The following is a 12,170-nucleotide window of genomic DNA, read 5'->3' as shown; positions in this document are numbered from 1 at the left end:
AGAATGTAAATTGGTACAGCCTCTGTGGAGAGCAGTCTGGAAAACTCTCAGAAGGCTAGACATGGACCTTCCATATGATCCAGTAATTCCTCTACTGGGCATATACCACAATGACTCCATAACCCAACCAAAATGATGTGTGTGCTCCTATCATAGCAGCACAATTCACAACAGCTAAAACCTGGAAGCAAACCAGGTGCCCAACAACAGATGAGTGACTGAGAAAGCTGTGGTATATATACACAATGGAATACTATGTAGCTATTAAGAACAATGAACCCACCTTCTCTGACCCATCTTGGACAGAGGTAGAAGGAATTATGTTAAGTAAGCTAAGTCAGAAAGATAAAGATGAGTATGGGATGATTCCACTCATCAACAGAAGTTGAGGAAGAAGATCTGAAAGGGAAACTAAAAGCAGGACCTGACCAAATTGTAAGTAGGGCATCAAAATAAAAACCCTGTGGTGAGGGGTAGACACGCAGCTTCCTGGGACAGTAGGGGGTGGGAGTGGGTGGGAGGGATGGGTCACAGTCTTTTGGAGGTGGGAATGGCATTTATGTATACTCCTAGTAAAATGTAGTCATATAAATCACTAGTTAATTAATATGAGGGGGAAAATTAATTGTATGTCTCGAAGTTTTTCAAAACACAAACTGAATCTTTTCAATATATTGACTGTGTAATTAATATGCTGACTCTCTCAAAAGCCTTGACCAAGTAGATCAGAAGCAACCAATAGCACAGCTATATACAAGATACTGGATACTGTACAGCAAACCCTAACAAAAGGACTTTTCAAAGTTAACCCAATTACCAAATAATGTGATGATAACATTAACTATCGATTGTCTTTTTGAACCCTAAGACAGCAGGAACCTCACATCTCCACTATAGAGCCTCTACTTCCCCCAGGCCTGGAACCCTTGGATAGGGCCCACTTTCCCATATCCCTCTCCCAATCCATATGAAATAATATTGCATCTGCTGATCACAACCTAACCAACACAACGATTGCCACCTCAACATGCTTTACTTCAGACTGTGTCCAGAGACTTCACTTGTGGAATGACAACCCTTCAGCTTCATTACTCGGGTGAGACCTTTCCTTTCATAGTATACTCTAATTCCATCTCAGGTGCTTCACTTTCTAACAAAGTCCCAAAACCTAGATATACACCAATTTCTGTGAGAGAGAGCATATATTCACACGTATCCATAAACTACTGCAAAATATATACCTGAAAGCAGAAGTGCACTAGAGTTTGCAGTGAGTACCCCCCTAACACTTCCTCTCCACTATTCCAAGCTTTGGGTCCATGATTGCTCAACAATTTGTTTGTCTTCCTATGTTAACTCTCTTTTCAGTCACCAGGTTCCAGATGTCATCAGGATGCCAGCCAGGCTTCCCTAGACTGAAGACCCCACCAATGTATGCAGGAGTTCTGCTTCCCCAGACCCCACCCTACTAGGGATAGAGAGAGGCAGACTGGGTTATGGACCGACCAGTCAATGCCCATGTTCAGTGGCGAAGCAATTACAGAAGCCAGACCTTCTACCTTCTGCAACCCACAATGAACCTGGGTCCATGCTCCCAGAGGGATAGAGAATGGGAAAGCTATCAGGGGAGGGGGTGGGAAATGGAGATTGGGTGGTGGGAATTGTGTGGAATTATACCCCTCCTATCCTATGGTTTTGTTAATTAATCCTTTCTTAAATAAAAAAATAAATAAAAAGACACACAGAGAGAGAGAGAGAGAGAGGCTCAGCTAAAAGACTATGCAATTATATAATCAGCAGTCTCATTTGAAGTTAGATGCGAACATAAAAGTAACTCTTGATTATTTTAACATAAATTTATTTGGACTTTCCTGAATGTCAGTATGGATAAAGATTTTTCTCTAGTGTCTCCCCGCCCCCGCACCCCCAATTGTCCTTTCAGTCATTTCTACCTTTTGCCAAATTGTTCTGTGACTTAGAAAGGCCACTCCAAATAGTTTACTTTCATTCTTTTTTGTTTTCATTTTTGCTCTCAGGAAATCCTAATAAAAAGACATTACAAATAATGAGGATAGTGATATACTATTTTCCTTTCCCCATTCCCTCTCTATGCAGTTGTCTCTACTTTTTTATCTACTTTACTAGCTATCTGCAAATATCTCTCACTTATTTCTTTTTTCTTTCTTTCTTTCTTTCTTTCTTTCTTTCTTTTTTTTTTTTTCTGTCTCCAGGGTTATTGCCCCATACTGCTAATCCATTGCTCCTGGAGGCTATTTTTTTCTCCCTTTTATTGCCCTTGTTGAACTTGTTTCTTAAGAATATTCATTCCCTTCATTCTTTCAGGTTTACACCTGAAAAAATATTATCAATTCCGTTTTACAAGTCCTGGCAGGTAAGACTTTAGTTTGTGTTTTATCTAAACATATCCCACACACTTATTCTTCTTCTTCTAGCATTTGCCACACACTTATTAAAGTCTCTTTAATAAATCCACTTGTGATTATTCTAAACTGAAATTACCATCTGCTCCTGCCGGGACTCATTGATACTTCAATCAAAGTGGTCTCAGAAAAATAGACCATAAAATGAGATTATATAATCAGTTTGCTCTTGTACTAGAGAAGCTGAAGATAACCCATCTGCTGAGGGGAAATGGCTAATCCATATACTCGGCTGGTATCGTATTTCCTGAAGTTACCACACACTGTAGTGTCAAGTGTCTTTCTTTGTCATAGTGGCTATAGCAGCAATAGTAGTGACAGAGATTTTTGCATCTTATTACAACCCTACAGACATCTTCAGAGAAATGAATATACACTTAAGAATTCATAGTAAGGCCAGCAACATAGCCCACTTGGATAGTGTGCTTGCTTTGTCATGTGTGCCACCCAGGCTTGAGCCCAGCCCCCACTGCACTGAAGAAAGTTTCAGAGCATAGGTGTCTTTTCCATTGTTCTCTCTTTCTATCTTAAAAAGTCAGCCTGGAAAAAAGAAAATAGTCAGTTTGAGTCAGAGAAGTCCCAGTGATGAGAAGCGAGGGGGGGGAGATAAGCCAAAGGTCTAATGAAATATTCTAACTTGTGAGATATTTAGCATTAGAAATCAAGCATGAAGCATAGAGTTGAATGGCAAAATTCCATCAAGTCCTTAAGCAAGTACTTATTCTAAGATGGCATGCAATATTATGACAGAGGAACAACAAACCTATGCAAATTGTTGGTGGGGATTTGATCTTTTAAATTCCCCTCAAGTTATTTTGTTGACAGAGACCAGCCAGTAACTCCCTTTCTAATCTGAGAGAATGATACATCAGTTGCATACAAGCCTTTCAATTGGACTGGAAAAGAAAAAAATAAAAAAAGAGTTCACTTGGATAGTTTGCTTCTTAATCATGTGCATGACCCAGGTTCAAGCTAGACACCCATTGCATTGAAGGAAACGTTGATGCTGTCTTTTATTTCATTGTCTCTCTCTCTCTCTCTCTCTCTCTCTTTCTCTTTCTCTTCCCCTCTCCCTCGACCTCTATGCCTCTTGCTCTCTTTATATGTATCTGGAAAAGTTACCCCAAAGGGAAAAATGACAATGACATAAATAAATAAATAAATAAATAAATAAATAAATAAATGAAATATAGTCTTTAATTCAGAGTACTTGGATACCTACCACAAAAGTTGTTGCCATTTTTTCCTCAAGTTCCATTACTCACACTTCTCTTTTATTAGGCCCTTTATGAAATTGCAATACAGAGTCTAGACATTCAAACATGAGATCTTACTTGAAAAGAGATAGTATATATAAGGAGTTATTAAGTCATGTCAATCGATAATGTTAATAGACTGAGGACTGTGTGTAGGAGTGAAATATAAGGTTCAAGTCAGATAAATTTATTGTCAAGGGAGCATTCAGCCAGGATTAATGATTTCCTATGTTGTATTCACTCTTTAGGGAGTGGCACGATAATCTAATCACATGGCTAATTAAATCTTTGACTCAATGATGGGTATAATAAACATAGATAAATTGACAGGCTTCCCTGCATATTTTATGTAGGAAAACAAATAAAAGATTAAGGAAGATATAAATATTGAAGAGGCTGGCTGGTAATATACCCGGTAGAGCGCAAATATTATTTACCATGTGCAAAGACTTGGGCTCAAATTGTCAGTGCCCACCTGCAGGAGGAAATCTTCATAAGCAGTGAAGCCATCTGCAAGTCTTTCTCTCTTTCTCTCCTTCTTTATCTTCCCCTTTCCACTTTTTCCTTCTAAATTTCTCTCTATATATCAAAAGACAAAAATATAGACAGATTGATAGGAAGGAAGGGAAAGAAAGACAGAAAGAAAGGGAGATAGAGACAGAGAGATAATATTGTACTGGTCTTATGTCAGGAGAGGATAATGACCTAACTCAAAGCAGGTGATAACTTTGCTTCAAAGCTTGCCATTTCCTTGAGTGATGTGATGTGAACTCTTTTCACCTGATACTAGTTCATGTAATATGTAAAGACTGTGTGGAACAGCAATAAGGAAGGAAGCTAGCAAGCAGAAGTGGGTCTAGCATTCCCACAGCTTCTCTCTCCCTCACTCTGCTCTGGCTCCATATGCTTTTTTTTTCTTTACATCTTTTTGTTTTCCTTTCTTTTATTTATAGGTGTTGAGTTTTTTTTCATGGCAGAGATTTTCAATTAAGAAATATAGGGATTGGAGTGAGAGATCACTCAAGGTGAGTTAAACTGTTTTTGTCATTTTATTTAAATAAAATACCACACATCTACAGATATGTTATATATTCAGAAGTATATAGTAATTAAGTATTTCAAAAATAACAATAATAATATTTATTATAGCCCAGATGCTAGGCACATGACTAATTCATTTATTTCTCATAGCACACCATTATATTCTTGTATTCACTTTTTATAGATGAGAAAATGAGAATAATAGAAGTAGTATCACAAAGCTAAGAGATGACGAATTCAGGATTTAAATCCAGTTGTATATGACTCTGAAGTCTATGATGTTTGTTTTTTATTAAATTTTTATTAGTGATTTAATATTGATTTACACAATTATGAGATAATGGGGACAGGGGGTATAATTCTACACCGTTCCCACCACTAGAGCTCTATGTCCCATTTCCTCCATTGGAAACTGCAGTAGTTCTCCCCAGGTCACATATATGGGTTGACTATTGTTTCTATAACTATATATATATATATATATATATATATATATATATATATACCCATACTTTTTAAAGAGGGGTACCCCCTCTTTTTATTTATTTATATAAAGGAAACATTGACAAAACCATAGGGTAATAGTGGGTACAACTCCACACAATTCCCACCACCAGAATTCTGTATCCCATCCCTTCCCCTGATAGCTTTCCTATTCTTTAACCCTCTGGGAGTATGGACCCAAGGTCATTCTGGGATGCAGAAGGTGGAATGTTTGGCTTCTATAATTGCTTCCCCGTTGAACATAGACGTAGACAGGTCTATCCATACTCCCTTTCCCTGGTAGGGTGGGGCTCTGGGAAAGTGGAGCTCCAGGATACACTGGTTGGGTTGTGTGTCCAGGGAAGTCTGGTGGGCATCCTGCTAGCATATGGAACCTGGTGGCTGAAAAACAGAGTTAACATACAAAGCCAAACAAATTGTTAATATCCTCTTTCCACTTTTGAATGGAGTTATTTATTTATTTTGCTGAATTAAGTGAGCTCTTTATATATTTTGGTTATTAGTCTCTTGTTTGATGTATGGCATACAAAGATCTTCCATTCTGTAAGGAGTCTCTTATATGAGTGGTATATTCATTTTGCTATACAGAATTTTAAAAAATTTGATGTAGTCCCATTGGTTTATTTTTGTTTTAGACTTCCTTGCAGTTGGATTTGTACCATTTAAGATGCCTATGAAATTTAGATGGAAGAGAGCCCCACCAATATTTTCCACTAAGTATTTGATAATTTCTAGTCTAACATCCAAGTCTTTGATCCACTTGCAGTTTACTTTTATTTCTGTTGAAATCTAGTGGTTCAGTTTCATTCTTCTGCATGTTTCAATGCAATTTTCCCAACACCATTTGTTAAAAAGAGTCTTTCTCCATTTAATAATCTGTACCCCCTTGTCAAAGATGTTGGGGTCAGGTGGTGGCACATTGGGTTAGTACAAAATGCAAGAACCTGCTCAAGGATACTGGCTGAAGCCTCCAGCTCCCCACCTACAGGGGGTCACATCACAAGAGGTAAAGTGGTCTGCAGGTGTCTCTCTACCTCTTTGTCTTTCTCCATATCTATCTCTCTCCCCTCTCAATTTCTCTCTGTCCTATCCAATAAAAATGAAAAAAAAAAAAAAAAGGCCTCCAGGAGCATATAGTGTCAATACCAAGTTCCAGTGATAACCTTGGAGGGAAAAAATATGCTTATAGGTTTGGGGTTTATTTCTGGGCAATCATTTTGGTTCCACTGGTCAGTGTGTCTGTTTTTGTTCCAGTACCAGGCAATTTTGATAGCAGTGTCCCTATAATAAAGTTTGAGATGTGGAAGTGTTATGCCCCCAATTCTATTGTTTTTTTTCACAAGATTTTTTTTTTTTTTTTTTTTTTACAAATTTAGGTTTTTATTGGTTCCAGATGAACATTTGTAGCTTTTGTTCTGTTCTCCTACAAAAAATTGTGAGTTACTTATGGGGATTGCATTAAATTTGTATATGGTTTTGGGTAGAATATTTATTCTGATTATGTTAATTCTTCCAGTCCATGAATATGGAATATCTTTTCTTTGTATCTTTTACTATTTCCTTGAACAGTGACTCATAGTTTTCAGTATACAAGTCTTTCAATTATTTTGATTCCTTGATATTTATTTTAAATATTTATTTATTTATTCCCTTTTGTTGCCCTTGTTTTATTGTTGTAGTTAATATTGATGTCATCATTGTTGGATAGGACAGAGAGAAATGGAGAGAGGAGGGGAAGACAGAGAAGGGGAGAGAAAGACAGACACCTACAGACCTACTTCACCGCCTGTGAAGGAAGGACTCCCCTGCAGGTGGGGAGTCGGAGGCTTGATCCAGGATCCTTAATCTGGTCGTTGGGCTTCGCACCACATGCGCTTAACCCGCTGCGCTACCGCCCAACTCCCTATTCCTAGATATTTTATTGGTTTTGCTGCTATAGTGAATGGGACTGACTTCTGGATTTTTCTTTCATGTACTAAGGACCTTGCCTCTCCCAGCCTATTTTTCTTCAGCCTTTAACCTGACCTTTGACTCCTCTGATAGATATAATATAGAAGGATGAGGACCTGACAATTTATTAGTTTAAAATTACCTATCAACTAAATATACTTTGAAGCTTTGAGAAATATTCTATAAGATTATTTTAAATGTGATGAAAAGGGAGAATATTTAAAGTTTTAACAAGTTTTCTGAGAGTTGTCCTCTGTGGGGGTAACAAATTGAGTCTACCAATGGATTTTATGAATTCAAGGGAAAATGATAATGATAAAGCCACACAAAGGAAGTCAAATGGAAGGTCTTGCAATTGCTGACTCCCAGAAAGACTTCATTTCTGAGGAACTGCAAAAAAGACACACCACCAACAGAGTTGTAAAAGGTGAATGATTATTGATTTCTTTTATGTTTATTTTATATACTTTTAAAAATTTTGTTATATTTATTTATTTAGTTATTTTCCCTTTTGTTGCCCTTGTTGTTTAACATTGTTGTGGTTATTGATGTCATCGTTGTTGGATAGGACAGAGAGAACTGGAGAAAGGATGGAAAGACAGAGGGGGGAGAGAAAGACAGACACCTGCAGACCTGCTTCACTGCTTGTGAAGCGACTTCCCTGCAAGTGGGGAGCTGGGGGCTCGAACCGGGATCCTTACGCCAGTCCTTGCTCTTTGTGCCATGTGCGCTTAACCTGCTGCTTCACCACCTGACTCCCTATTGATTTCTTTTATATCCTCACTTAGTGGATCCTTCTGTCAAGTGCCAAAGATAAATGAATCATGGATAATGGCCATATTTTTTGTAAATTTATATTAGGTTATGAAACTTTTGTAGATTTGTTTCTAGAACAGTTAAAATGTAAATGACTACTAACCTCCATAGTATTTATCCACTCATAAAACTGGAATCAAGGGATGTCCAAGGTCTGCACTTTACATTGTAGAAGACTAACAATCAACCATTGTTAGAAAAGGACACTTCTGCCGTGCTACTGTTGCCTTGCTGAGTACTCACTATGCCTAAGTGCTAAATCAGTAACATAAACTCTGCTCTCTTTACACTGAGTTCCTTAGCTGTACTCAGTTTTCTTGATTTTTGTTATTGGTTTCCACTTGTTGGGTGTGCTTGATGGAATCTAATCCTTGGTTTTTATCCCTGTTTGTTCTCTTGTCTGCTTTCATTTTGCATTTTTTGTGTGAAAGTATAGTTTGTCTTAAGGATAGTAGTGGAAGCTGATAGATACAGGTGCTTGATGTTCTACACTAATTAAATCCTGTCAACTTTGCTTAACGTCTTCCTCAGAGTAAGTATACAACACAGGTGATGCACCTTTAAATGACTCAACATTTCCCTTCCTCCTAGCCCTTAAGCACAGCTCAAAGAAAACACTTTCCTCTCTATTCTTTAATAATGACCCAGTAAATTTAAGAGGATGGTAGGGAAAATAATGTCTCCCATTACCACCAAAAGTAGTGCCCTGGAACCAGGTAGTAGTAGCACACCATGTTGAGCTCACATGGGACCATTTGAAAGAACGCAGGTTCAAGCCCCAGTCTCCACCTACAGGGAATAAGCTTCATGAATGATAAGGTGGTGCTGCGATTGTCTCTATTTTTTTCTCACTCTCTCCCTTCTCTCTAAATTTCTCTCTGTCCTATCAAACAAAAGGAAAAAAAAAATGAATGTTGGCAATAGCAGATTTGCTGTGTAAGCAAGGAGCCCCAATGATAACCTGAGTGACAAAAAAAAAAAAAAAGATCCACCCCTATTACCTACAAATATATTATAAAGCAAAGAGTAATGTTGCAGAAAGAACAGAAGTTGTGAATCAGCTGACCTTAAAGGAGGGAGAGTAGTTTGAATTATCCAGGTGGGTGTAATTTTCTAAGGCTCCTTAATAAAAGGAAAGGAGAACCAGAGGGCGATGTTAGCCATGGAGGTATTGTCAGAAGCACAACATTACTAACTGAAAATGGAAAGAAAAAAGAAGGATTGCAGGCAGTAAATTAAAAGGTAAGGAAGCATATTCTCTTACAACTTCCAGAGCAAAATAACCCTCTGCTAATTTATTTACATGTTTTAGTCTTGTAACGCCTCTATTTACAACCTATAGAAATACAAGAATGTTATTTTAAACCTCTAAGTTTGTTAACAGCAACATAGATAAACTAATACATAAGGAAATAACTCACTTTAAAAATCAAACTTGTAAAATTATATTTATACTACATGGGTTGATTTCTTGAGATTCCAGAGCATTTACTTTATAATCACTAATTTTTCTGATTTATAAGTTTTTTCTGCTCCTTTATAATTGATAAGTAACTCAAAGTTCCTAGCACTGTGTTTAACATCATAAGTTAACATTTTTCACTAACAAAATTTATTAAAACTATTACAGTGACTGGTGAGATAAATCCTACCAAACATGCACTGAAATGTGTACAATATTCTTTGCTTCTGGATCTAGGAAGAAAAACCCTCAGACCTTCAGTTGAAAGTTTTATATCTAAAGATTTTGACATGTCTCCACAAGCCCTCATAAATCTTTCAGCACCTCTCTATTAAAAGGGTATTGATTTGTTCATGACTTCATGGCCATCAACAAATTGTTACCTTTTATTTAGTAGTACCTATGACTTTTTTCAGAGGGGGCTATTGCTCTAAGACAAAGAAGATGCTCATTTGCAACTGAGTCCACAGTAAATCTATAGAAAGCAAAGTTCTTGATGTTTCCAATATATTGTTTGATTGCAATTAACTTAGCATTTTCATAAAAGCTTATCAATTAGTGACACACCAGAAAGTATATATATACAAGTAGCAGATCTGCTTTTGAAGTAGTTTTTGATTTTTTTTTCTTGAATCAACTTACTTGGTAGGGGGTTTGTTAATGGTTTGTAATACAGTTGTTGTTATGTGGGTAAAATTTCTCATTTCCTTATGATAGGTGTCTGCAAAGCACCCTCCACCCAAGTTAGATCTTTTACCACCATCATGTTCTAGGACCCAAGAAAACCTCCACCCCCTACTTTCCCTTTCTTGAATTTAAGATGCTTTGCTTTAGAGACAAAATGATTTTTCATCTCTCCTGATATCAAAAATGTGTATGTTCATAGTTATAGAAGTAGACATATTAAGGCTGATACTAACAAAGTATGGTATAGTATGGATGCTAAGAATATGTTTGACCAAAAGAATAATAGAAAAAAAAAGATAATGCTTTTTTACTTAAGGAATCTTTGGTATTATCAAGAGACATGTTTGGAGATGATTATGGATTGGATTTTTCCTTTCATTGTTCATTTCATGTGGTGTATATTAACTCCCTAACACTACATTTCAGTTTGCCATACAGGGATAAAACTTTTCTAGTGCTAGTCTCTACTGAGATCAAGTTGCAATAATCTCATCAGGGTGGGCTCTAACCCAGAATCACTGGTGTACTTAGAAGAAAAGTTAATTTGGATACAGAGAGGAATATACTATGTTAAGGCACAGGTATACAATAGCTATCTAACTGTAAGAGAAAGACCTGAAATAGATCATTTCCCACAGAATCCTCAGAAAGGATTAACCCTGAGATGCCATGATCTCAGATTTCTACTCTCCTAAACTGAGACAAAGACTCTGTTGCTGAAGTCATCCAGATTGTAATACTTTGCTGTGGTATCCCTAGAAATCTAATACAGTAGCACAATCTAATTTAAAATAAATACTAGCTAAATTTCTCTATCAAACTACTCATTGTAATACAGAAAAGTTAGATTCTATCTTAAGTCAGTTTCTGTAGGAAAACTTGGAAAAAATATCTGAAGTTATCTGAGTATGTCACCTGTCAAAAATATAATTATTTTATTTATTTAGTTCTCTCTGAGGTTTCACTGCTCCTGAATGAACTTTTCAGATACAGAGAGAGATAGAGACAAAGAGACGTAAAGATAGTGAAAGAGACCATAGCCCCAAAGTTTCCCACCGTGTAGTACAGGCTGGGCTTGAACCTGGTGAAACACTGTTTGAGCCTAGGTGATGCACATGGCAAAGCATAACAGCATCCAAGTGAGCTAATAAACAGGTCTTAAAAAATGTAATTCTAAAAATCAATCAGTAAATAGAAACTTGGGTTGCAGGTGCTCTGTGAATCTATACTCCTATATCTTATAATCTTGTAAGCCCTTATTAAATCACTAATAACAATTTAAAATCAATAAACATGCCGGGAAAATTAGCTCAAATATCTAAAACACTTGGATAGAACACTACTCTGCCCTGTGCATAGACTAGTAGTGGTCTATCATTCATGATACTGTGTTTGTTTTTGTAGACCAGGGATCAAACCAGTGTTTCTGTGAAAGACAGATGTTCTACCACTGAGCCATCTCCCTGACCTGCATGTTTATTTAAAATAAAATATTTAATTTTTATAAAACCAGTAACCTTTTTAGAGTCACTAAAAATACACTTGACATATATATCTATATCTATATATAGATATTATTCAACCTGAGTCATGATAACTTTTCCACAAATGACCAAAGCAGGCACTTTAATTTATTCTTTGAATGATTTTATTGGGGAGTTAGTGGCTTAAAGTACAGCTATGGACACATGGAAACAATTTCTAATCTCCCTATGGTAAGTGTCTGAAAAACACTCTCAACCCCTGTCTGCTATCACCAGGACCTCAGTGCTTTCTCCACACACCCCTTCCTTCTACAGAACACTTTGCTTTTGTATAAGACACCACACCCTGTTCAAGTCACTGTGTTTTCCCTTTCTTTCCTTAAGTTTGATCCATAGTAAATATTGATCCTTATGCTTTTGACTTATCTCACTTAACAAGATTCATTCAAGTTCCATCCAAAATGAGACAAAAGAGATGGCTATCATTTTTAACATCTATATAGTTTTCCATTATGTATATACACTACAC

The sequence above is a fragment of the Erinaceus europaeus genome, chromosome 2 (genome assembly GCF_950295315.1).
Source record: "Erinaceus europaeus chromosome 2, mEriEur2.1, whole genome shotgun sequence".
NCBI lineage: Eukaryota > Metazoa > Chordata > Mammalia > Eulipotyphla > Erinaceidae > Erinaceus > Erinaceus europaeus.
The sequence above is the reverse complement of the archived record's forward strand: the minus strand, read 5'-3'. Positions refer to the sequence as shown.